We start from the raw sequence: 26663 nt of genomic DNA, 5'->3' as shown, positions 1-26663 counted from the left end.
TCCTAATGTACCACTATATTGAATGCAGAACATATATCTAATATACTGTACCAAACCCAGTTGCTAAAACAGTTTCTGTTATCCTAGGACTCATTACTGACTAAACTGCGTTTGTATTATTGAGTCCATAAACTCCTGAAAACGTATTTCGAAGAGACCTCCTTTGTAAATGAATGTGCACTAATTGTTGTACCCTGGTGTTAGGATTAGGCATGCTTGTGTACCGACTCTGATGCTGTACTTACTCAGCCCGCTCTGGGCTCTGAGAATTCACGTTCCTCATAGATACGGGTTGCCATGGCATTTGGGAGATTCTCGATACCGCAATGTTCCATAGGTTCCGCTTCTGGTTCCGATGTGACGTGTGACCTCACGATGCACGTGGTCCTTTCTTCTACTCTTGCTTTGCGCGCTTCCCTTCCTGTTGTTATAAAGCCGTGGAGAACCACAGCTCGGTGTCTCGCAACAGTATTACTTTCACGTTGCCACGGACTTGTGCATCCTGCTGCCAGATTCTTTTTGTTGACTATTCATAGGTAATAAGGTACGGTATCAGGATCATTCACTGGAGTCCATACTCACTGATGATAGGGTAAGACATACTGCTTGTTTGCTGTGTTTATATATGTAGTTACTACAGGCATTATTTCACATTGTTGCTTGCTGCAGCTCCTATGTTGGTTATGTCACTGGTTCCAGAGGGGGGTGTCCAGTAGCAGTCCTGCCTGGAGGGATTTATCACACAGGCTGTAACTTTGTCTGTTGGATATATTCCATCGGGAAGGTGGAGCACAGCATCCCAGACACCCGAGAAGCATTGGTCATCGCCAAGTTGAACCTTACACCCGGATAGAGCATTCTTATATATTCCTGAAAATAACACTGAAGCAGAATTGACCTTGTTGCAAGACACTACCCGGTCTAGTTCAGACTCCAAAGACACGTATTTATCTCCAGAGCTTAACCACCCCCTTTGGCCAACACATGAACATTTAGTGTTTCTGTTTCCTACCCTTCGTGCAGTTTGATTCATATATTTTGACCTTGCCTGACTGACTATTATTGCTGCTAATTAGTTTTAGATATTTTTAACTATCTTGTAGTGTGTTATAGGTTTTTTCAGTGTATTTTGAATATTTTTATTTAGTTTGCTTTTTAAATCACCTATGCTACTATTAATTGTATCTTTTGCTCCGTTGGGAATCTTATCTGCACCTACTCGAGATAACCTTGTGTTTCACAGCCTTTCTGCTATTCACGGGCCGTGTAACCTCGCGTGAACTACATTACCCATAATCCCTGTAGGTCTTGCCTGTATTTAACCTCACGACAGGTGCGTAGGAGCCGGTTTGTTCCAGTTCGTGACCAGTGAGTGCTCTGCTCTGGCCTTAGTATTTTTCATATTAACTTCACTTCTCTTACTATTGTTGCTACACCATAACTAGCAATTTCTCCTTTTGACACAGACATAATGTATAAGAATAACAACCAGTGAAGTCTCATTTCCTCTATTCAGAGGAATCGAAGAACTCGCCTTAGGCTAGAAGCAGATGAGCTAAGGGCTGAGAACAATGCTGACGAAACATCGCTCTCTAGACATTGGGAAGAGGGTGACCTTGCACAGGTACCCACCCTGACTAATGCACAAACAAAGATCAATGATTTAAACCCCTTAGCAAGTCAACCCACACTAAACTCTATGAAAAATGTTTTGAAAATATAATTACATCGCTTTCAGAGAATAACCACATTTCGAAGGGATTGTGTCCTCCGACGTATTCCTTATCTTAGATATAAATCCTTCAGCTTTGCTGGCCTCGGAAAATTTTTTTTTTCGCCAGAGGGCGCTGCGCGTCGATGATCGCCGAGTCGATGACCCTCGACGGCCTCCGTGCCGACGTCGACGTCATCCTGCCTATAAAGGCCGCGCGCAGCGTCCGTTGCTCAGTTCCGTTTTTCCGCGCTTCGTTGTGCCTCGGAACACCGTTGCTCAGTTCTCGTCAAGATAACGTATATAATAACTACTATTTACCTCGATATCGATGGCATCCTCCTCCGACCCGACGACCCCTCGGTCCGGTTTCAAAAAGTGCCGAGACTGCGGGAAGAAAATGTCGTTGACGGACCCTCACAGGGTCTGTTTGTGGTGTCTGGGAATCACGCACCAGAGTTCGGAGTGTGAGGAATGCCTTTCCATGACGGCGAAAGCCTTGAAGGAGCGTAGGGGGAAGCTCGAGAGAGGTAGGTCAACTTTAACTTCCTCGAAAGCTTCTTCGGTAGAGTCGAGACGTTCGTCTCCTCACCATAAAAAACACTCTCGATCTAGATCACGAAGTGGCTCCCACCACTCGTCGACATCGAGACACTCGAAGAAGAGACGTAGGAGATCCCCTTCGTCATCTTCGTCGAGTTCTCCTGAGAGAGTTCATTGCCCCACAAAACGCAGCTCGCAAGCTGAGTGGGAGGAATTCAGGAAAAAGATGCTAAGCGTCTTCGAGAAAGCGGCCTCGTCCCCCTCGAAGACAGCTGAGGGTGATACCCCGGGTAAAAAACCCAAAAAATCTAAACGCCGCGAGTCGCAGTACCCGGCGGAAAAGTCAACCCGAAAGCGCCTCGAGCCATCGGGAGATAAAGCATCATCGACGCCATCGTCGAAAACTCCTTCGAAACAGAGGTCGGCGCCATCGACGCCGTTGTCGAAGGATTCATCGGCGCATCAGTCGATCGAGTCGACGCCGACGTCGACGCCGATATCGACGCCGGTGAAGGAAAGAACCACGGCTACTCCACAGCCAACGGTTAGACAAAAGACCTCCGACTCGACGCCGAGAACGTCGACGTCGTTCTCGAGCAAGACTCCGATCCTTTCGAGTTCTTCGAGGCCTAGTACACATTTCTCGACGCTTTTCACGGCGCCTTCGAGTACTTTCACGTCGGTGTCGACGACATCGACGTTTTCAAGGCCTGTGATGATGGCTCCTTCTGCATTGGAAATGGGGTTTATACCATTCCAAAAACCAATGTATCCCCCTTTAACCTCGATTTTTGAGGAAAGGGAGGATTCAGACCAAGATATTGATTTACAGAGGACCACATCACCAGAGCCAGAGACTTTCGCCTCTGAGGAAGGAAGATTAAAAAATCTTCAGGATGCACTTCAGGAAGCTAGTGGCTTGGACACTTCTCCTGAAGCAGAATTTATCAAACCAGACCCAGGAGAACATGCGGAGACTCCATATAGAGCTCTGATGTCTAGAATCATAGAATTTATGGGTTGGTCTGCACCTTCTCCTGCCTTTCAGCAGGATGATCTCACTGACATACTGGACAAGGGCCCACAGGAGGATCCTGTGGTTCCATTTCACTCTGCTCTACAGAGAAGGATTTTGACAAACTGGGAAACGCCAGAAATTATCCCGGCAGTAAATAAAAAACTGTCAACAAAATACAGGGTGGCTAGTTCTGACCCTGAATATTTGTCAAAACACCCTACTCCTGAGAGCTTGGTTGTACAGGCTGCAACCTCATCAGGCAGCACATCTGCATACCCCACTGCTCCGCAGGATAGGGATGACAAAAAATATGATGCCATGGCTAAGAAGGTTTTTTCTGCCTGTAGCATGGCGTTAAAGTCTATTAACGCGACCTGTACGCTCGCTAGGTTCAGCCACACCCTTTGGGAGTGCGCTTCATCAGCGGCTGACTGCCTCCAAGAAGGAGAGGAAAGGGACGCATTTTTAAACATCATCAGGGATGGTAAAGATGCGATGTGCGAGACCCTACAAACTGGCCTAGATTCTGCTGACAGTATCAGCAGGGCCATGGCGGCAAGTACCACAATCCGCAGGCATGCGTGGTTGAGGAAGTCTGGTTTTGCCTCTGACGTGCAGACCAGGCTTTTGAATATGCCCTTTGACGGTTCTACCCTCTTTGGAAAGAAGGCGGATGACAGTTTGGAGAAACTGCAAACGTCCAAGGCAGCAGCCAAGTCATTGGGAGCTGCTATCCGTCAGAATACCTTTCGTCCTTCGGGATCATCGTGGAGAGGACGGTCCTTTCGTTACTATTCCTCATATGGAAGGGGCAGGGGACGACCGGCTCAAAGAGGCCAAGGAAGATTTACCCGTGGTGGACGGGGTAGGGGAAAGAAAGCCGCACCCGCAGGAGCAGGAGCCACTTTACCTTCGGCAACTGCATCAGCCGCTTCAAAACCACTCTGAGGTCTCCCCTCACAGAACACCAGTAGGGGGCAGGTTAACTCACCATCTGACGGAATGGCAGGCTATTACGTCAGATGCTTGGGCTCTGGAGACAGTAGCCCAAGGTTACTGCCTGCCCTTCCTACATATCCCTCAGAGTCATCCACCGGGGAACAACCCTTTGAAGCTTCCAGATCCGCTCCTCTTGCAGGAGGTTTTAGACCTGCTAGAGAAAGGTGCCATAGAACTGGTACCTGTAGCGGAAAGGAACAAGGGTTGGTACTCCCCCTACTTCATAATACCGAAGAAGGACGGAGGACTGAGACCCATCTTAGACTTACGGGAATTGAACAAATTCCTCCGAAAGGACAAGTTCAAGATGGTGACTCTCTCTCAGATCCTTCAGGCCCTCCAGCTTCAGGACTGGTTGGTATCTCTAGACCTCCAGGACGCTTATTTCCATGTGCCGATCCATCCCAGGCACAGGAGATACCTGAGGTTCGCAATTGGCAGCTCTCATTATCAATTTCGAGTTCTGCCATTTGGGCTAACCTCCGCCCCGAGGGTCTTTACCAAGCTAATGTCGGTTGTGGCTGCAAGTCTAAGGAGGGAAGGGATTCATGTCTACCCTTACCTAGACGATTGGTTGATCAGAGCTGTATCTTCGGAACAGGCTCAGAGACAACTAGATTATGTTTGCCACTTCCTTCACAAGCTGGGCTTCTCCCTCAATTTAAAGAAGTCACAGATGATACCATCACAGAGACTCCAATTCATTGGAGCAGTCCTGGACACTTCCCTGGGAAAAGCCTTGCCACCAGAGGTGAGGGCTCGAGATATTCTGCAGATGGTCATCAGATTTCAGAATGCCCAATATCTCCCAGCCTACGACTTTCTGAGGTTGCTAGGCCTCATGGCATCCTGCATATTCCTCGTGCCGGAGGCTCGCCTGAGAATGAGATCCCTCCAGTGGGCACTGAGAACTCAGTGGTCACAGTTCTCAGGAAGGATGACAGATCTCCTTCGGATCCCGGTCAAAGTAGCCCGAGACCTTCAGTGGTGGGCCTGTCGGGAGAACATCCTGAAAGGAGAAATGTTTTGGCAACCATGGCCGGAGATAACAGTAGTCACGGATGCCTCACTCACGGGGTGGGGAGCTCACGCCAACGACTTGACCATCAGCGGTCGTTGGTCTCCATCGGAGTCCAGACTACATATCAACCTGTTGGAGCTGAGAGCCATCAGACTAGCGCTGAAGGCTTTTCTGCCGTCTGTACGGGGAAGAAACGTCCTAATAATGACGGACAATACAGTGGCCATGCACTACCTCAACAAAAGAGGAGGCGTAGGCTCACTACCACTGTGCAGAGAGGCGATGCAGCTCTGGTTTTGGGCAATTCAGGAAGGAATCTCTCTATCGGCAATTCACCTAGCCGGAGAGAAGAACTTGACAGCGGACGCTCTGAGCAGGCAGAGCACAGTCTCTCACGAGTGGGAGATAGCTCAGGAAGTCCTTCAAGAGATCTTCGCCCTTTGGGGAACCCCTCAAGTGGATCTGTTCGCCACCAGTATCAACAGGAAGTGCGACAGATTTTGCTCAAGGGAATTTCCCCCGAGAGGAGCTCTAGGAGATGCGTTCGTAGTGGACTGGGAGTTCCCACTTCTGTACGCGTTCCCTCCGGTCCCTGTCATTCCTCAAATGATCAGGAGGTTGAGAAGGTTTCGGAAGACCATGATCCTAATTGCCCCGGATTGGGCCAGGAGAACGTGGTACCCGGACCTTCTAGACATGTCCATCTGCCCTCCAATTCGACTGCCATACAGAGAGGATCTTCTCTCGCAGAAGGAAGGTCAGGTTCTCCATCCAGCCATCAAGACCCTCAACCTTCACGCTTGGTGTCTGAAAGGTTGAGGTACAAGGATTGGGACCTTCCGGATGATGTTATGGAGGTGTTGCTTTCGGCCAGAAGGCCGGCAACTAAAACTCTATACCGCTGCCGTTGGAACAAATTTTGCAGCTGGTGCAGAGAAAAGAATATTGAACCCTTTTCTTGTGGTACACCTATGGTGTTGTCATTCTTACTTTACCTGGCTAATTCAGGCCTACAGGTTGGCACAATTAAGGGCTATCTCGCAGCGCTATCAATCTTTAAGCGCACTGCAGAGGAGCCTTCATACTTCAAAATTCCATTGGTAATACAATACCTAAAAGGATTAACTAATGTTTATCCCCCGAAACCTTTTCAAGTTCCCTTATGGGATTTAAACCTAATTTTAAACTTCCTAAAGGGTGCCCCTTTTGAACCACTACACTCTTGTTCATTGAAGCTTCTCACCCTCAAAACTGTTTTGCTAATAGCATTGACATCTGCTAGAAGGGTTAGCGAGTTGCAAGCCTTATCGTGTAAACCTCCACATACAATCTTTTACAAGGACAAAGTTGTTCTTCAGGTGAAGCCTAACTTCCTCCCGAAGGTAGTCTCGGAGTTTCACATCACTCAGAAGATTATATTACCTTCTTTCTACCCTCCTCCTCATCCGGGGAAGGAGGAAGAGAGACTGCACAGGCTGGACCCTAAGCGAGCCTTGAGCTTCTATATCAGCAGATTGGCTAAGATCAGACAAGCAGACCAACTCTTTGTAGGTTATGCAGGACATAAGTTGGGCCTTCCAATAACAAAACAAACCATCTCCAGATGGATTATTTTAGCCATTCTGGAATGCTACAAATTGGCAGGAAAGGAGCCTCCTCAAAATCTAAGGGCTCATTCTACCAGGGGTATCGCAACATCCTCAGCCCTTCAAAGAGGGGTGCCAATTCGAGATATATGTGCGGCTGCCACATGGTCGTCCGCACATACATTTACCAAATTCTATAGCCTGGATTCCTCCTCTAGTCAAGAAACTAGATTCGGCAAGGCTGTGTTACACTCTGTCCATTCTGGAAGGGTAACATAACTTTTATTACTCCCGCCTCCAGTCACAATACCACTGCTATGGGAGTCTATCTAAGATAAGGAATACGTCGGAGGACACAATCCCTTCGAAGAACTAGTTACTCTTACCTTGTAACGTTCTTTCGATGGGATGTTCCTCCGACGTATTCCTTATCGACCCTCCCATCCATCCCCGCAGTATGACTTCCTGTGGGTTTGCAGCCTATGCTCCTTCAAGGTGATTAGTCTAATCCAAAAACATTACTGGGGACTACAAAACGGAACTGAGCAACGGACGCTGCGCGCGGCCTTTATAGGCAGGATGACGTCGACGTCGGCACGGAGGCCGTCGAGGGTCATCGACTCGGCGATCATCGACGCGCAGCGCCCTCTGGCGAAAAAAAAAATTTTCCGAGGCCAGCAAAGCTGAAGGATTTATATCTAAGATAAGGAATACGTCGGAGGAACATCCCATCGAAAGAACGTTACAAGGTAAGAGTAACTAGTTCTTCTATTAAATGTGAACTTCTTAATACACGATCCCTAGTGCTGCATGCTGTAGAAATTGCTGACTTTATCACAGAGAACAGTTTTGACGTCTTTATTCTTATTGAGACATGGCTTCATGGTGCAGCTCTACATACACTTGCAACACCAGATGGATATAGATGCTTGCACACTGATCGAAAAACAGGACGGGGAGGGCGGTGTGGCCATGCTCTTTACACAAACCATTGATTTTTATATGTCTACACCGCCACACCTTGACTATTGTGAGGCATTACAAATTAAACTTAATATTGACACAGCACATTCTCTCAGCATAATAATCCTTCATAGGCCGCCTTGAAGCACTCCTCTCTTTGAGGAACAACTGCTTTCCACCATAGGAGGCTCATTTAAAACTACCTCAGCAGTTCCCATTCTAGGTCACTTCAAGCTATGGGCTAATAACATGCTGGACTTCGAAGTGCAGTCCTTACTGCAAACTTTGCTATCCACTAGCTTTTAACAATTTGTAAACAGACCGACCCAGGGAACACGCTTGACTGGATATTATCCAAAAATCTAGTGTTGAGCTTACAACACATAGAAATATGTGCCTGATCTGACCATTTCTTGCTACACTTTGATTTGTCTTTAGAACTTGGAAACACACCTAAACAATCAATGCTACCCTGTGTTATGCACAATTTAAATTTTTTTACCCCTGAAGCCTTTGAATCCACCATAAATCCACTATTACCTGCACCAGCTGGTGGATTATCATTAGAGGAGTTTACTAGCACTATCAGAGATGCCACCAACACAGCTTTTGCATCCTTGCCCCTCTTCGCCCAACTAAGTATACCCAACCCAACCAAATAAGCAAAAGAAGGGACATAAACTGCATTTCTACAGAAATAACACTGGCCAGAAAAAATAGAGGAATCTCGAACACAGATGGAGGTGCCATCGGTCGCCCCTTACAGCAACTGATTACAAACTATCAGTTAAGGAGTATAAGGATTTGATCTTTGAAGCAAAATGCGTAACTCTCAATACTAGGATAGAAAGAGCTCCCTTGAAGTCTAGGGAACTCTTTACAATTCTTAAAGAACGTAAAGGTCCTATCATGGAACCTTGACTTATTGTTGATGCTAACTGGTGTCAGAATATATCGGATAGCTTTTGTCAGAAAACACATCAACATCAAATAAGTATTAAGAAAACAATTGAAACACAATCCGTAGTAGAGGATACAGATACTATAGGAATGGACCCTACTCAGAGTAAAAACCTCTTCTCATTTACAAAAATTTCTGAACAAGAAGTACTGGAGGTTATAGAAAAGCTCAAGCCAATGTCCTGTAAAGGCGCTATCTTACCCTCCAATAAGGAATGTGCCTGTATACTAACTCCATGGATCACAGAGCATGTTAATCTCTCTTTTTCTGAGGCACAGGTCCCAGCCGCTATTAAAGAAGCATGGATCACACCACTGTTAAAAAAGAATAACCTAGATCCCTTGTTACCCGAAAAATGACCGCCCTATCACAAATGTGCCGTTCATATTAAAAATCCTTGACAAAATAGCATAGTCACAATTTCAAGAATTTGTTGAGACGAATAACATCTTGGCAAATGAACAATTCGGGTTTCGAATAAACCACGGGACCGAAACAGCTCTGCTAGATTTGAAAACTAACATAACGGAGATTATTGAAGAAGGAAGCTCTGCATTACTGCTTTTGCTGGACTTGTCTTCAGCTTTTGACTTGGTCGATCATGACCTACTGGCAGATAGACTACAAAAAGTAGGTCTATGCTCCCCAGAAGCAGTATCCTGGTTAAAATACTTTCTTGGACCTAGAACAGCATGTGTTGCTAAGGGAACATCACAGTCTCAGAAAGTATCTGTAACATGTGGTGTCCCCAAGGGGTCATGTTTATCCCCCTTGCTATTTATATATATAGTAAATTCTTGCGTGACCTCCTTAAATCTTTGGGCGTGAAGTTTGCCAACTATGCCGACGACACCCAGATAGTTTTCAAACTATCAGGGGTCTATGAGAAGGATCTGGCTAATATCAATAAGATATTCAGGGCAATCCAGTAATCGATGGCCCTAAACTCTTTAGCTCTCAATGATAAAAAGACAGAGTTGCTTATTGTCAGTACTCCCCACAGATTGAAGAATCTAGATTTACGATATAAGGCTTTTGTCATAAATGGAAATTATATTCCTGTATCTGAATCTCTTTAGACACTGGGAGTGTACTTCGACTCTCATTCCAAAAGCATGTATCGTATCTCAAATCATCCTGTGCTTACCTTATACACCTCTTGTGTCAAATCTGCCCCTACCTGTCAGAACCTAATAGAGCTCTGATTGCGGCAGCTATAGTCAACACCAAGTTAAACTACTGCAACAGCCTCCTTTTGGGAATTTCCAAAGGTAACATTGGGAGACTTCAGGTCAAACAAAACGGCACAGCCCGAGCAGTATGCAGGCTCAGCTGTCAAACTCACATTACCGACTACCGGAAGAAATTACACTGGCTCTCCAAAGAGCAACAAATTAATTTTAAAGGCTCAGTCATTGTATTCAAAAGTCTCACAGGGGATGCAACTGAATATCTTGCATTGAGAATTAAAAAAGTCATGTCAAAGCAGACTCTGCGCTCAAATGACAATATGCTTCTGATCCAACCACGCACAGTGCTGAAGAAGCTGGGAGGGTCGAACGTCAATGCTTGGGCTCCATACTTCTGGAACTCAATGCCTCAACAGATAAAACAATGTGCCTCACTTCAGCAGTTCAGGAAATGGCTCAAACCACTTCTTTTTGACGCCTAACCGAACAAATAAACATAACTACTGACACTCTGAAATTACTGCTTTATTTATTTAGTTTAGCGGTCTGTTTTCTCATTTACCTTCTCTGTGTTTTTTGTTTGTCTTTGTTATGTGAGCGCCCTGCGAACGTTGGGTTAGTGTTGCGCTATATAAGAATTTATTTAGTTAGTTAGTTAGTGTGCTGCATTCAGAATGCAGAACCTGTGAAAATTAAAATAGATCAAGCTGAATGATTCCTCAGAATCCCCCAATATCAATTTAACCCAGAAGCTAAAGAGAGTACAGCCTCAGTTGTACTGGAACAGCGAATAAATAATAGTGCCGACCAGTAGCCTGTGTAAAACCTCGCTGTTACCTGTAAAGGAGAAATATTTAGAGATTTGTCTAAGACATTAGGGTAGTGAATGTTGTAGTACTCTGATGTATTCCTCGAACACGACACAGTTTAGAGTTGTAGATTGATTTTCCTTTCTTTTTTATTCCTATACACCCAGACAGTAGATGTGTATTCACCTTTCATATAGGGGAATTCACTATTTGTCGACAAGCCTTCCACAGAGTACACGGAATCGCACTTTTTTTCCAACAATTGTAAAAGAACATAGATGACTTCACATTTTCTGGACGGTCGCTTTTAGCTTGTACCCATATTCGGTGGCAATTGACTTGTTGAATCCATCTTTGGCAAATATTTGAGCAGGTGAATCCCCGACCACCAACTAGCCGGCAGATCAAACACAAAATGAAAAAAAAGCATACTTCACTTTTTTTATCCAGTATTCATTGCACTGGGCCAGGAAGTGGAGGGGGCGGGGTGGGTGGTGAAGATGAGCAGGTAAGGAGATGGGGAAGTGTTTGAGGGGAATTGCGTGCAAGTACAAAGGCTGGAGATGTGGGCAAGGGTGGGAGAGTGAGGCCAGAGAACACCAGACAGGGTGGGTTTTGGAAATTTAGGAGGTTTTACCTCTCATTTGGAATGCAGCCAGGAGGGAAGGGTGAATGGGGGGGGGGGGTGATACCTCCTGTTAGCATGGATAGCAGCGAGGACAGGATTAGGTGTTGCAAAGTGAGGGGATTCAGTAATATGGAAAGGTAGGAGAGGGGTTCTGTGGTGGGCCTTTGAGGGCGGGAGAGTCAACACTTGCGATTCGGTGGTATCACATAGATCCAACTGAATACCCTAGAGCCCTTGCAGTGGACATTTGAAGCAGAAAGAGCATTGGATTTTCCTCTCGCATTACAACAATGTGAATTTATACTTTGAGGGTGGCCATTAGAAGTAGATGCCCTCATGCCATATCAGCTCTGTTGTTGGATACAAAAACTCAGCATCTGTCATGACAGACAAAAAGCGAGATGTTACTACTGGACTCCTCACATATACCACAGAAAAATTGTTGACTGATCTTCTGCCAGAGATGAGAATGGTCAGCTTACTGGTGGATATGTGGTTTGTTCACCCCCGGAAGTAGTAGAGAGTGGAAGACTAACCAATATCTACTCACCGTAAGTGGCAGAAGTGGTTGCACAGACAAATGCATGCAAATTAGCAGAAGGACGGAGTGTTTACACATATACTGACTCCTGTTATGCGTTTGTTGTTGCACATTATTTTGGACAGTTGTGAAAGCAGAGAGGATGCCTTATATCCTAGGGTTCCTTATTAATATACCTAGCTATGTATCAGTCCGTTTAGCTGCCAATATGTGACCCAGTCAGCAATTATGAAGTATGCTGCACACCAGCCGTTTAATGCTGAGATTATGCATGTGAACTCTTTAGCCAATGCTGCTGTTGAACCGGCTACAGTTTCGGACTCTCAGGTTCAATATGTTCCAAAAGTAAAACTCAAACTTCTCCATACACAACAGTAGAGGAACTAGCAAACATTCAAGATGCAACCCCCAAATCAGAGAAAAGACTCTTGGTCACAGAAATGTTGTGGTCTACACTGTGATACACTTTAGAAAGACACACATGGACAGGTACTTTTGTCGTACTTGGCTCAAATGTATCATGGCCTTGTCCATGGAGGAAAGGGGGCAAAATTACCACATTGAGACAAGAATGGTGTCCCAGTTTTTTCTGCTGTAGTACAAGCTTATTGTGGGCAATGTGTCATTAATAGCAAAACAATGTTGGGAAAGCTGTACAAGCAAAGCTAGGAGCACATCACAACCTTATGGACCATTTGTCAATCTGAAAACAGACTTCATCCAGCTTCAGAAATGCAACAATTGCCATACGTTTTCATAGCAGTGGACAGTTTTTCAGGTTGGATAGAGACCTATGCATGTCTTCAGGAAAATATCATCTTTGCTAAGCTGTTGCAACAATTTGGTGCGCATGTTAGCATAAACTGTAAAAGGAGAACTCATTTTCCTGATAAGCTGGTGAAAGAAACATGAACTGCATTATCAATAAGACATATGCACTCACCTCCCCCAGTCTGCCTCAAGAATAAACTAGCCATGCTCTGTTCTGTTCACCCTCATTTGTGCGCCCCTGCAGTTACTGCGACTTTGGGGGAGCACAAAATGAGGGCGACATTTACTGCGCCCAAGCAGAGCGGGAGTTGCTTGGTCGCCGTAACGGGGGTCAGGTGTTGCGGGGGTGTCCCCCACTTACCATTTTGGTAAACGGGGGACACTAAAGAAAAAAAAAAGAAAAGCACCCTGCGGCATCAGCTCTAACCCACGTTAGTGGGAGGAGCCGATGCCGCAGGGATAGCAGGGTGCAGGCGGCACACACAGAAGTGTGCTGTGTGTGCCGCCATGAACGGTAAATTGGAGGGGTGGGGTTGGGGGGTAGGAAGGGAAAAATCAGGCCGGGGAGCGGGCACAGTGATCTATATGATCACTGCACCGCGCCGTAACTGGCGTCAGCATTTCGGCCGTCGCAGGTATGGGCGGCGCAGTGATCACATAGATCCACTTTCTTTGGCACACATTCCTACTGTGGCCTGATTTATGAGTGATGTTTTCTTCCAGGTGTTAGGACCGTTGGCACATTTGGTATACAAATTGAGACATCACTCCTTATTTTACACTTTTTAAGGTGTCTGTCACTCCTGCTCTTTTTTAATTTAATGAATGGAATTTTGTGGAATTTCTCCATAGGTCTCCCCTGTTGATTGGGGTTGTTGGAAACCTTTTTGATGCCCATTTTATCATTTTTAGAACAATAGTGCACATTTGAGGTAACCATGGAAGGGGAGACAAAGGGCGCTTTCATATGGTTTTCAATGTACCACTGTTGTTTAATGACTAAGAATAGTGTTCTAAGACAGGTGACATTGATGCTCCCCCTTTTTTGTTCATTGTTGTAGGGCATGCCAAGCTCTGCATTAATGTATATTGTCACAGATGGCTCAAGAAACGCTCCTACGCTCAAAGACAGTTCAATGGTTTTTATTGAACTTTCAGTGGGTCCTATGGACACCCTTCTCTCTCTCTCGTCTGAAAGCACCTCCTCTCTAACACATTTGTCCTCAGCCCTAGTTAGTAGTGTGAGCTAGGCATGATATCAAGATATTACATAGACAACAGATTTCAAGTTTCAAAGAATGTTTTATTTCAAATATCAGGATGGTGTAAGGCCTAACTCGTTCTATAATGAGGTGGGGATGTCCCATGCCTAAATAAAACTACAGGAAGTCTGTGTCTGTAAGTCCAAATCAAAAAGTCTGTGTGTCAAAAACGTGGTATGGGATTTTAGTCAACAAAATAGTGATCAAAAGTAAAGTCTCAGCTATTTTTAGCTAAGAGTTTTTTCTCGGGTTCCGTTTCCCAAGTTTAATACAGTATAGTTCACACAAAAAGGTAGCCTTGAGGTTCCCTTCCCCATGACAGCGGCTCTCAGTTCTTTCAACTCTCAGGGTTCCCTTCCCCAAGATTTCCCTGCAGCACGTGTACTACTTTCGTCTGCTTAATGTTCAATACAAGAAAACAATAGGTCTACTTGATCCACCTTCTGACTTGCTTTACAAATTGTTTCACAGTTCTTCAGGAATCATTTCCACTGTCCTTTGATTGTCATCATTTAGAGCTCTCTGTGCACAGTTGTCAGACCACATGGTCCACACCTGCACGTCACGCAATCTTCACAGTGAGGTACTCCCTGTTCTAGGTGAAAGTGGTCAGGCCACATCGTCAAACCATCACAGGTCACGCTCAAACCATCACAGGTCACGCAACCATGAGTTCCCTTAATCTTGTTTGGCCCCTTCTCAGGCTCTTCTGCCTCTCGCTTCTGACTTCTCACACTTGTATGCACTTTGGGTACAGTAACAATCTTCTGTTAATGAAACATCCTTCTGTTAATGTAACACTCTTCTGGTGCACTTTGCTTATTGTAACACTCTTCTGTTAATGTAACACTCTTCTGTATCAGTCTTTTGTTTTACCATAGACTTGCAGGCCTTTCTCACAGTATTTGTTATAATAAGGATTGTTAAATATTCCATATGCTTTTCGTTTTGCCCACGGTGCTGCTTACATACAGTTTGACATTCAATAAGTCTGTGTGAATTCAAATGTTTGGTCAGTGTTTAATATGCTGTGATCTTATTAAAATAGCATTTGTTAACTTCAGTTCAGTGTTCAATGTACTCAATTAGTAGTTTCAACTCAGTTCAGTGTTTAATATACTCAATTAGTAGTTTCAATTCAGTTCGGTATTCAATATGGTTCACATTCACTTGGACAGTCACTTGCTTGTGTTCCCAGGAGCGTTCTGACACTCACCGCCGCCTCGCATGTGTCCAGTGGCTGCTACTGTTCCTCTCGCTCACCTTCTCCGTGGCAGGAAAGCAGACCGCCACGTTTGTCGGACATGTCCCAACTGCACTTCCCGACCTTCGACTTCACAATAGATGTGCACCGCGTCGCCCCTGCTTCTGGTTGCTTTCGCAGCTCCTGCTGCCTCTGGGTCTTGGCACGGGCAGCGCGTCTCTCTCTCTCTCTATATATATATATATATATATTCAATGAAAAAACTTTGTTAAAGGGACGTTATGGTTAAGTTGCGCTACTAAAAACCTATGAAATTCAGTGAAAAAACTTTGTTAAAGGGACGTTATGGTTAAGTTGCGCTACTAAAAACCTATGAAATTCAGTGAAAAAACTTTGTCAAAGGGACGTCATGGTCCAAGTAAAACCGAAAAACCCTTGAAATTCGCCAGTTATGGTAAGCTAAGCAAACATAACTCGCGCCACCGCCATGCACTGCTAAGACTAACACCCAGGACATCAAAGATGACATCACAAATGTAATTGATGACATCACTGATGACATCACATGTGTATGTACTTTTCATGAAATATGTGTTCAAGGGATTCTTATTATAATGTTGCGAAACAAGTGTCAAGGATCATTGCAATAAATATCATACCCTAATTAGTGCATTGAACGATGCATTGATATAAATAGCATTCTATTATGGGGTTCTATCTAGTATACTAAGCTACTCATACAGAAACATAACATTGTGTGCAGTGTACAAGATGAAGGTATAATATTTGTAATGTTAATATGTTGAATAATGAAATGATAATTGTTTTCTTAATAGATTTTTGTGTACTGTGAAATATGTAATAAGTAGCTAATAAAACACATGTATTACATAATTTCATTACTATAGACAAAACACAAAGACAGAAGAACACATACCAATATGGGTATATACAGGGAAAGTGAAGTTAGCAAAAAAGCACAAGTAGTAGCAGAAACAATTCATAATTTAACTGATTATTTTCATGCAAATAAATGATTGCTCTGTTTCAAAGCTGCTATTTACCCTAGGTATATGTATCACTTGATGTGATTGGACCCTAAGGAAAGTAGTGTGAGTACAATGTATACAAATATGACCATATACAGGGAGAGTACAGCCATAAAAAATAAAAAAAAAACAGAACTATCAGAAAGTGCTCATAAGTCTATTGATTATCTTTATGCACAAAAAGGATTGCTGTCTTTCAAGCTTGTGTCTTCCCGTATGTATATGTTTCATATGATGTGACTGGACTCTAAGGGAATTACTGTAAGAACCTACTTGAAGGATACATCTACAAATAAAATAAAAATTTTAGTTTCTGACTGTTACTGAAGAAAACCATGTGGCCTAGATATGTCAACAAAAGAAAAAAGAGTGAGCCAGACATGTGATGTCATCAGTGATGTCATCAATGACATTTGTGATGTCATCTTTGATGTCCTGGGTGTTAGTCTTAGCAGTGCACGGTGGTGGCGCGAGTTATGGTTGCTTAGCTTAACGTCCCTTTGACAAAGTTTTTTCACTGAATTTCATAGGTTTTTAGTAGCGCAACTTAACCAAAACGTCCCTTTAACAAAGTTTTTTCACTGAATTTCATAGGTTTTTAGTAGCGCAACTTAACCATAACGTCCCTTTAACAAAGTTTTTTCATTGAATTTCATAGGTTTTTATTAGTGCAACTTAACCATAATGTCCCTGTAACATTTTTTTTTTAACTAAATTTTAAAGGTTTTAATTAGTGCAACATCACCATAACATCCTTTTCAATAGATGAAGACCACTAACATCTTATGTCCTCAAAGTGGGAACGCCGGGTGGTAAAAAAAAAAAAGGATTTTCCTTCCTACACCGGGACGCCTTCGGCGTCCCGGTGTAGGAAGGAAAATCTTTTACCAAGATGGCCCCCATGGAAAGGGAAGGCGGGGTGTATAGAGAACACAACAGGGCATGAGCGGGGGGTGGGGGGAACAGGGGAGACACATGGGCATGAGCGGGGGTGAGAGGGAACAGGGTACAAACGGGGCATGAGCGGGGGTGGGGGGGGAGGGAGACAAGGGGCATGAGCGGTGGTGGAGGAACACGAGGGAGACACGGGGCATGAGCGGGGGGCTGGGGGGTAAAACGAGGGAAACACGGGGAATGAGCGCGGGTTGGGGGGAACACGAGGGACACACATGGCATGAGCGGGGGGTGGGGGACAACAGGAGACAGACACGGGGCATGAGCGGGGGGTGGGGCCAACAGGAGAGAGACAAGGGGCATGAGCGGGGGATGGGAGGGAACAGGAGACAGATACGGGGCATGAGTGGGGGTGGGGAGAACAGGAGACAGACACGGGTCATGAGTGGGGGGGGTGGGTCAACAGGAGACAGACACGTGGCATGAGCGGGTGCTGGGGGGCAACAGGAGACAGACACGGGGCATGAGCGGGGGGGTGGTGGGCAACAGGAGAGAGACACGGGGCATGAGCGGGGGATGAGGGGAACAGGACACAGACACGGGGCATGAGCGGGGGGTGGGGAAAACAGGAGACAGACACGGGGCATGAGCGGAGGGTGTGGGGGGCAACAGGAGACAGACACGGCACATGAGGGGAACAGGAGACAGACACGGGGCATGAGCGGGGGAACAGAAGACAGACACAGCGCATGAGCGGGGGTGGGGGGAAGGGGAGAGAGACACAAGGGGCATGAGCGGGGGTGGGGGGAGGGAGAGAGACACACGGGGCATGAGCGGGGGATGGGCGCTAGGGAGAGAGACACACGGGGCATGAGCAGGGGGTGGGCAGGAGGGAGAGAGACACATGGGACATGAGCGTGGGGTGGCGGGAGGGAGAGAGACACACGGGGCATGAGCGGGGGTGGGGGGGAGAGACACACGGGGCAGGAGCGGGGGTGGGGGGAGGGAGAGAGACACACAGGGCATGAGCGGGGGTGGGCGGGAGGGGGAGAGACACACGGGGCATGAGCGGGCGGTGGGCGGGAGGGGGAGAGACACACGGGGCATGAGCAGGGGTGGGGGGGAGGGAGAGAGACACACGGGGCATGAGCAGGGTGTGGGGGGAGGGGAGAGAGACACGGGGGGTGGGCGGGAGGGAGAGAGACACACGGGGCATGAGCGGGGGGTGGGCGGGAGGGGGAGAGACACACGGGGCATGAGCGGGGGGTGGGCGGGAGGGGGAGAGACACACGGGGCATGAGCGGGGGGTGGGCGAGAGGGGGAGAGACACACGGGCCATGAGCGGGGGGTGGGCAGGAGGGGGAGAGACACACAGGGCATGAGCAGGGGTGGGGGGGAGAGAGACACACGGGGCGGGGGTGGTGGGGAGGAGAGAGACAAACGGGGCATGAGCGGGGGTGGAGGGAGGGAGAGAGACACACGAGGCATGAGCGGGGAGTGGGGGGAAGGGGAGAGACACACGGGCATGAGCGGGGGTGGGGGGAAGGGGTGAGACACACGGGGCATGAGCGGGGGCTGGGCGGGAGGGGGAGAGACACAGGGGCATGAGCGGGGTTGGGAGGGGGAAAGACACACGGGGCAAGAGTGGGGGTGGGCGGGAGTGGGAGAGACACACAGGCACACGAGGCATGAGCGGGGGGTAGGGGGAAGGGGAGAGAGACACGGGGCATGAGCGGGGGTGGAGGGGAGGGAGAGAGACACACGGGGCATGAGCGGGGGTGGGGGGAGGGAGAGAGACACATGGGGCATGAGCGGGGGTGGGGGGAGGGAGAGAGACACACGGGGCATGAGCGGGGGTGGGCGGGAGGGGGAGAGACACAAGGGGCATGAGCGGGGGGTGGGCGGGAGGGGGAGAGACACACGGGGCATGAGCGGGGGTGGGGTGAGGGAGAGAGACACACGGGGCATGAGCGGGGGTGGGGGGAAGGGGAGAGAGACACACGGGGCATGAGCGGGGGGTGGGCGGGAGGGGGAGAGACACACGGGGGGTGGGCGGGTGTGGGAGAGACACAAGGGGCATCAGCAGGGTTGGGGGGGAGGGAGAGAGACACACGGGGCATGAGCGGAGTGGGGGGAGGGAGAGAGACACGGGGCATGAGCGGGGGTGGGGGGAGGGAGGGAGACACACCGGGCATGAGCGGGGGTGGGGGGGAGGGAGAGAGACACACGGGGCATGAGCGGGGGGGCGGTGGAAGGGGAGAAAGACACGGGGCATGAGCTGGGGGTGGGCGGGAGGGGGAAAGACACACGAGGCATGAGAAGGGGGGTGGGCGGGAGGGGGAGAGACACACGGGGCTTGAGCGGGGGTGGAGGGGAGGGAGAGAGACACACGGGGCATGAGCGGGGGGTGGGGGGAAGGGGAGAGAGACACACGGGACATGAGCGGGGGTGGGGGGAGGGAGAGAGACACACGGGGAATGAGCGGGGGTGGGGGGCAGGGAGAGAGACACACGGGGCATGAGCAGGGGGTGGGGGAAGGGGAGAGAGACGCACGGGGCATGAGCGGGGGGTGGGGGGAGGGAGAGAGACACACGGGGCATGGGTGGGGGGAAGGGGAGAGAGACACACGGCGTTCGTGTGCAGGCGGCAGATCCCGCTCCTCGGCCTTCCGCTGGCCACCGTGTGCCGATGGCGTGAGCGGGGGGCTGGAGGAACAGGGAAGACACGGAGCATGAGTGGGAGTGGGGGGGACAAGAAGGACACACGGGGTATGAGCGGGGGTGGGAGGAACAGGAGACAGACACAAGACTTACTGTGCAGGCAGCGAGGAACAAAGATGGCGGGCGTCTCTGAAGCCAGACGCACTGCACGCTTTCACCGCATCCAATGAGAGAGCATGTCAGATGTCCGCGGACGTCACGTAAGCTGTTTGCACAATCACCGTCATGTCCGCGGAGCGAACAGGGAAGTGTGTCCGCGAAGCAAACACAGATATCACTAATTATTTTCACTTACATTTTTGTCATTTTTTTTAAAACTACTGGACGGATTTACACCAAATAAAGCAAAGTACGCTTTCGGGACCAAGCCGCCGCTCCTGCCGCAAATTTGGTGTAAATTCGTCCAGCGGTTTGGGCTGTAGGCATGAGCAAAGTTTTTTCCCATTATGTCTATGGGGAAAAAAAAAGTTTTGGGACCCCCCCTATAACTTTGCCCCCCCTGGACGAATCCTCACCAAACTTTGCAAAAAAATTCAGAGTGACTTTTTTTTGCAAAGTTTGGTGAGCATTCGTCCAGGGAGAGCGAAGTTATAAGCCGCCCAAAAAGTGCTCTTCCTATGGAAACACCAACTTAACCATAACTACATGGCCACTAGCGTGGCCATGTAATATATATATATATACACACACATGGCAGCCACAGCTGGCCGCCTTGCAGTATGAGGATTCCCAGTCCTGCACCCACCAACTGCAGGTCCTCCGGGATAGATGGCAGTGTGCAGACATCTGAGTCTCTTCCCAACACAGCGTCTCGGCTCCTTGTTCTCCTTCTGCTCCTTCTGCTTCTTGATTGGGCCTTCCCTTTTTATACACCTGAGCCCTATTAAGGGGCCTCATGTTTGAGTTGTTAGCTTGTTTTGCCTGACCATACTTAATCCAATAAATGTAACATGCCTGACCTTCAGTATTAAATGTCTTCATAACACTCTACTTCGTCCCAGTACTAGAGTGGTGTTTGCAATAGGAAGTGTGTATTACTCCTAGCTGCTTCTTCCTCTTCTCAGTACTTGTTGGGTACTTACAGGGTAAGATAGAACATGAATGAAAATAGCCCATGAAGGTTGAGGGAAGGGACGGTAAGTCAATGTTAGAAAAGGGGGGATACCATGTCTCACCGTCCAGCCCCCTCTCCCCAATCCCTAAGGACCCTCCACCCAGGTGATTCTCCCTCGCTCGTCCACCCCCAGGGTCAGGATCCAAGAGCGATGGCGTTTCCCTGGCCACCTGAACAGAAGATCCCTGGGGAGTGGTTGTGAGAGTACCTCCAGGTTTCTCACAGTAGACAGTGACCGTTTCACTGTGAGTACACTGATATGATAAACTAATGTCAACCTAAATCCCCTTGTCCTTATCTCACTGAACTCCCTCAGGGACTTCCTATCTTTCCCTACTCCACCAAGTTGTTAGTGTTCTAATGGTATATGGGATTATGCTTTGCAAACGCCCTGCTTGAGGTGGTATTTTCCATCACATTCACTCTTTACTCTTCCTCTTACTTGCCTCTACCTACACTCCCTCTCCACGGCCACCTGCCTTTTCACTCTCCCCTCGTCTCCTCTGTCCCTCTGATTTCTGTCATACTTTCTAGGCTTCACCTCTACCCATTGTCATTACCTCGTCCTTTCTCTGCCATTACTCCCTTCTACACACTACTACTCTCTCCCCCATACTACAGCTCCCACAACTGCTCTCTCCCCCATACTGCTGCTCCCGCCCCCACACAACTGCTCCCTCCCCCACACTAGTGTTCCCTCCGCCACACTTGTACTCACTAACAGGTTTAGATTGTACCCTCGGCCTTTCGGCCCGTAGCTGGGCCGAAATCGTCCCTGAGGAGTCGGGGGCGGTTTCTGGCCATGCCTGGGCTGGTTTGGAGAAAAAAAATGAAAAAAAAAATGTTTTTTTCCCAACTTTTTTTTATTTAAAAAAAAAAACCTTTCATCCTTCTTAGTTCGATTAATGCATACCAACACAGGTTGAGGGATATTGTATGCATATTTGTTCTAAAAAAAGAGCTTAAGTGTTAGTGCTATACAATAACATTTATCATTTGGCCTTGGACGTCTGCTTGGATTCACAGTAATTTAGTGTACTTAGGAACAAAGCTATTTGATGCCACTTCCTTTTTTGTCAAGGGGTGAAAGGTCGTGTTTCACCCCTTCCCGGGATGTCATTTTGTGTGGGGTCAAATGGCATCACTTCCAGTGATGTCATCAGAGTTCACGGGACGTGAGGCGAGGGGTGGGCCACATTTTTGAGGCGGGGGTTGGCCACTTTTTTTTGGGTGACCGGGCCTATTTCATGTCCCAGTCCGACCCTGCTCACTAACCAATACCCCATCTGCTCTAGAAATCACCTCCCCAATCCGCCAACCCTTCCTTCCTCCTGCTGATCTCTTGGTCCACCACTTCCACTTTCTCTGACCTCACCCAACCAACCCACAAGTTCGGGCTTCCTATCCTTTTTTATGCTCACCCTCTTCCTGCCATTGGTTTGCCTTCCCTGTCCAATCTACCCCTATCATTCCTACCCAGGGCCTTAGAAAACTAGCAAACCTGCTCAATAAGCCCTGCACCTCTTCTCCATGAGGGCCTGTCGTGGCAACATGATGGCGACCCGTAGCGTTCAGTGTCCATGTTCATGTTAGGGGGCTTGGTTCTGGGCCCCCACCCCATGTAAGTGTATTGTAAAGTCCCTGGTGGGCCAGAAAAGTTACCACTTGCTGCAGTGCAATGCTGCCAGTGCTAGAGCTTGTTGTGCACCTTCTCCCGCAGCAGTATGGCTGGTCTGTCGGCTGTTTCTCTCCCCACTGGTTCTCCGGCGGGAGGCTGGCTGCGTTGCCTATTGGAGGGTTGCTTTAACATATTCGGTTCTAGGCCTCTGCTGATAGGTCGTAGACAGAGCGGGACTCTGAAAGGCTGTTTTGCCTTTGATGCTGTTGGTCTGGTCTCAATTCTTGCTCGTTGACTCTACATGACAAAGAAAGAGACTGGCAAGCACCTTGTCTATTGGATGCGTGGTGTGAGACAAATAAGTACTGTAAGGAGGGATAGGAACTATGACCCTCTGAACTGCCACCATCCTCTTCAGGGAAAGGACTGGCTCTGTATTGCTCAGTGGTAGGCCTCACACCCCCGGCTGAAAGGTGTCCCCATCACCTCTCGACAGTACTGGCCTTCTCACAATAGCCCCTGAACAATGCCCAAATGGAGGAACAGAAATATATAGGGCATTACTGGCTTCTCCTGTGCGATATATGCACCATAATTTCAGGAGGATTGTAAGTGTTTTATGTTGGAAATGTTTGTATTTGTTTATACATGGGGTTGTGATTGTATCTGATAATATTCACATTGATGCACAATGTTTAATACATGTGGAACATTTGATTTTATGTGGTGCTGGTGACATGAATTTTGCAAAAGAATAAATATTAAAATTGTTTTACAAGCTCAAGTAGTATTGGCATTAACATTAAACAGATAGGATTGTGGATACATGTCACATACTTTAAATGCATGGTGGCGCTCGAGAATGGAGGGCAGGCTGATGATGTTTAGCCTGGGGGTAGAACTCTTCCAAACCTCCATAGCGAACTCGAACATTGGTACAATCCAACCACACTGGAACACTGGATCAGGACACTGCACAGGATCGATTTAACCAATGTCACCACTACTATAGCAATATAACACAATTCATAACAGCTTGGGGCTCAAGTTATTGGCCTGAGCGCAGCTAGTGCCTTAACGATGGGCTTCAGTGCCATTACCACCGGATCTGGCGCACAGGCTTGGGATTTATTGCTATTAGCACCTCGCGTTTTCGATCCGAAAACCCAGGGTGCTGACAGCAGTGCATTTTGTTTGAATGACCGGGACTGCATGATCGATGGGAGGGTCCGTGAGAAAATGTAAAAGTGTTCTTTTCAGTTTCCAGATTGGTGGCAAGATACAGTGGATCTACGTGGGCGTACAGGGCCATAACTCTGCAATGACATTGTTAGGGAACAAACTGTTTGGCTTGGCCACCTGGTACAACCAAAGTGGCTCTAATGAGCTGGTCACAAGGGTTGATAAAACAGTTTCCTGAGGAGTGCACTACTGCAGCATAAGAGCTGCACGAAGTTCTGCACAAGATCCAAGATCTGATTGCCTCTCTGTTGTCACAGCAAGGACCTTAAATCCGCAAAGGAACCTTCAGAGCTAGCCTGAGAGATAATCTACTGTCAAGTCCAGCGATCAAAGTAAACAGCTCTTAGTGCCACTGTTAGTGGTATGCGTTCCCTTTCAGAGGGCAGGTATCACAATTGCTGGTCCCCTTGACTGGCCTACTACCTCTTGGAACTGATTCATATTAGTGGTTGTGGGCCACGTAATTTGGTAGCCCAAGGCCATGCTACTGAGATCTATAACTGCCAGCTTTATTAGATGCTCCCTGAAAGTTGAAATCCACAAAGTGATCATTTCAGCCTGATGATTTCACGTCATCTTATCTAAAAGCCATGTGGACAGTGTTGAGTAAAATATACGTTCTGCTCTTACCATTGCCAGACAAATGATCTAGTGCAATGATTCAGCAAGACCCAACAGCATGATAAGTGCTTTGAAACAGCACTTGAGGAGAAAGGGGGCTATCTTACTAGCATAACTGTTGTTTTCCTACAGGGAATCGTGACAGAAAGGAGTGGGTTTCAGTCCCTTCAAACTCCTGAGTGGGTATCTAGGTCGGTGACCGTTCACCTTAGTGAAGGGGAATGGCACAGAAATGTTCTTAGTCCAACCTATGAGGAGGTAGACTATGTGCTGGGCATCTGTAAAAAGATGGGAAGCCCAGGTCAAAGGCAAAGCGTAACCTTGTGTGGTAAAAAAATGACATAATCAGAAGGCGATTCAAACAGGTTGTCAGTTGGGTTAAAAAGGTCCATATGGTGAAGGTTGCAAAGCCCAGTGCCAGGGAGGACAAGTGTTTGTTGCGGGTGACATGAAAGGTCTGATACTCAGATAAGGGAAGTGAATTCTTTACTAAGTTCCAGTGACAAGGTATATACATCAGGTAAGTCCAAGGGTAAGTAAGTAGAAAGGTACACAGGAGACATCCACCGGCCTCCTCTCTCACAGTCTGCTTCACTCCAGTTGACCTTCATGGAGCCTACAGGGGCACTCATACCACAAGATTCCATAGGCATAACATTCTGTTGTAATGCAAGTTTGGCTTGAGAGTGAGTGACATCACTGGTTTCCTGAATGTGGTGATGTTAGTATGGAGTGTTGTATGCTGTGAGGTCACTGTGGAATGTGAGTGCCTTGTTATGATCTGAGCTAGCGTTCCCTGGGGGACGTCCAATGTTTTCCTATGAACTATCCTACTAGTAAACCTGATAAACTTACCTGCTGGTCCAGGTGTGATGTGTACATTGCCACTTTGTTACACATTCCATCAGGCATTCTCTCAGGCAAGCATTCATCCAGGACCAAGGCAGGGAACACAAGACACAACAAATCTCCCTCCTCAATAGAAACCAAGATAAAGGTATGGAAAGAAGTGTGAGTGAAAATACACAAGGTAATGCAACCAAAGTATGAACCAACAACGCTCTAGTAATCTCCTTCCACACCAAACTCCAAAACTCCAATCCAAGACCCACTCACTCAATTCCGAAGAACAAGGAGACATGCCTCATAATCCCACCAACATAGTGCCTTCAACGACCTGCAAGGTGGCCAATCGACTATCCAATACACTCATAATCTGTAGCGGGCCTACCACAGACACTCAGACCAATGAACCAGTCTTTACTCAACACACTAGCATTGCCACACGATCCCAAAACAACACCCTCGTTCTTCCTGCTGCCAACAACTAAGGTGTACTGAAACATAGCACACCCTTCATGTTCTAGTATACTACCAGAACAAATAATCAAAGCGCAAAATGCACAGAGCACAGGCACCCACTCCATAAGTAAGAAGGTACACATGAGACCTCCACCGGCCTCCTCTCTCATAGGCTGCTGCACGCCAACTGACCTTCATGGAGCTTACAGGGGCACTCACACCACAACATTCCACAGGCATAACATTCCATCCGGCATTCTCGAAGGCAGGAAAAAACAAGACACAACGCATCTCCCTCCTCAACAGAAACCAAGAAAGAAGTGCAAGGGTCTATACACGAGGTTATGCGACCAATGAATGAACCAACAACACTCTGGTCACCTCCACTCCAAACTCCAAAACTCCAATCCAAGACCCACTCACTCCATTCGGAAGAACAAGGAGACATGCATCCTGCTCCCACCAACATAGTCCCTTCAATGACCTGCAAGGCGGCCATTCCACCATCCAATAAACTCATTATCTGTAGCAGGACTACCAAAGACACTCACACCAAGGAACCAGCCTTAATTCTCAACACACCAGCATTGCCACACAATCCCAAAACAACCCCCTCATTCATCCCGCTGCCAACATCCTGCCGCCAACAACTAAGGTGTACTGAAACACAGCACACCCTTCATCTTCTAATATACTACCAGAACAAATAATTAAAGCTCAAAAAGCACAGAGCACAGGCATCTACTCTGTGCATGGCAGGTGGAGAGGACCACCCCCTAAGGTACCATCTCCAAGGCACGGGCAGGAAACCCCCTCAATTGCTGTGTCCAATACCCCAATATTTGTGGCACGGGTGGCAGAACACCCCTATAAAACTAGTGCTGGTTTTCAAACCC

General features: G+C 47.6%; 1 protein-coding gene across 3 annotated transcripts in view; it reads left to right on the top strand.

Moving 5' to 3' along the window:
• Nucleotides 1-26663, top strand: part of LOC138492234 (uncharacterized) — a 765255-nt gene that overhangs the window by 253606 nt on the left and 484986 nt on the right. The window lies entirely within an intron of this gene.

Source organism: Ambystoma mexicanum, chromosome 10 (assembly GCF_040938575.1).
Source record: "Ambystoma mexicanum isolate Mex_15411 chromosome 10, UKY_AmexF1_1, whole genome shotgun sequence".
Taxonomy (NCBI): domain Eukaryota; kingdom Metazoa; phylum Chordata; class Amphibia; order Caudata; family Ambystomatidae; genus Ambystoma; species Ambystoma mexicanum.
This window is presented reverse-complemented; position numbering and strand designations above follow the sequence as displayed.